The sequence below is a fragment of the Panulirus ornatus genome, chromosome 70 (genome assembly GCF_036320965.1).
Source record: "Panulirus ornatus isolate Po-2019 chromosome 70, ASM3632096v1, whole genome shotgun sequence".
Lineage (NCBI taxonomy): Eukaryota > Metazoa > Arthropoda > Malacostraca > Decapoda > Palinuridae > Panulirus > Panulirus ornatus.
The window spans coordinates 3461957-3462890 of record NC_092293.1 but is presented as its reverse complement, the minus strand read 5'-3'; the positions used below and the strand labels follow the sequence as shown (position 1 = coordinate 3462890).

At 40.9% G+C, this 934-nt stretch overlaps 1 non-coding gene across 1 annotated transcript; it reads left to right on the top strand.

Annotated features, from left to right (window-relative positions):
• Window positions 1-530: 530 nt before the first annotated feature.
• TRNAI-GAU (transfer RNA isoleucine (anticodon GAU)) lies at window positions 531-602 on the top strand. The gene has a single exon. It is a non-coding gene; the product is annotated as a tRNA-Ile (tRNA).
• The last annotated feature ends 332 nt before the right edge of the window (window positions 603-934 follow it).

The following is a 934-nucleotide window of genomic DNA, read 5'->3' as shown; positions in this document are numbered from 1 at the left end:
AGAAGAGGGAGACCAAATTGGAGGTGGAAAGATGGAGTGAAAAGGATTTTGTGTGATCGGGGCCTGAACATGCAGGAGGGTGAAAGGAGGGCAAGGAATAGAGTGAATTGGAGCGATGTGGTATACCGGGGTTGACGTGCTGTCAGTGGATTGAAGCAAGGCATGTGAAGCGTCTGGGGTAAACCATGGAAAGCTGTGTCGGTATGTATATTTGCGTGTGTGGACGTATGTATATGCATGTGTGTGGGGGGGGGTTGGGCCATTTCTTTCGTCTGTTTCCTTGCGCTACCTCGCAAACGCGGGAGACAGCGACAAAGTATAATAAAAAAAAAGAAAAAATATATATATATATATATATATATATATATATATATATATATATATATATATATATATGTTTATTTTCGATAATGAGGAACAGAAGAAGGAGTCAAGCAAGTAAATTTCGTCAAAGACATCTCTCTTTTCTTAACGCTGCCTCGCAAAGATTTTCATTATTTCAAATTGAAGAAACAGACGTATTTTCTATTGTCTAGTTAGCTCAGTGGTAGAGCATGAGTCTGATAAACTCAAGGTCGTGTGTTCGAGACCCACACCAGACATAATTTTTGTCTTTTTATTTTTTCATTTTGTCCTCATCACATGTGTGCAACATTCAGTATGTTCATCCAACGTTATAGCGAAGATCTTCACAATAAATTGGGGTTTTAGACCTTATCTGAAAGGGTCAGGTCCACCAAGACGTCCTTGAAATCTTCCAGAAGCTTCTGGCGATCCTCCTCCAACTGCTGGGCACATCAGAGTTAACATGGGCCGGACATCGGTTGTGGAACGACTTAATCTGCTTCCGGTAGTTAGCAGTGATGATAATGAGGGCTCTGACCTCATACCAGGTCAGCTTAGTTCCAGTCTATTTCTTAGTTCCAGTTTATTA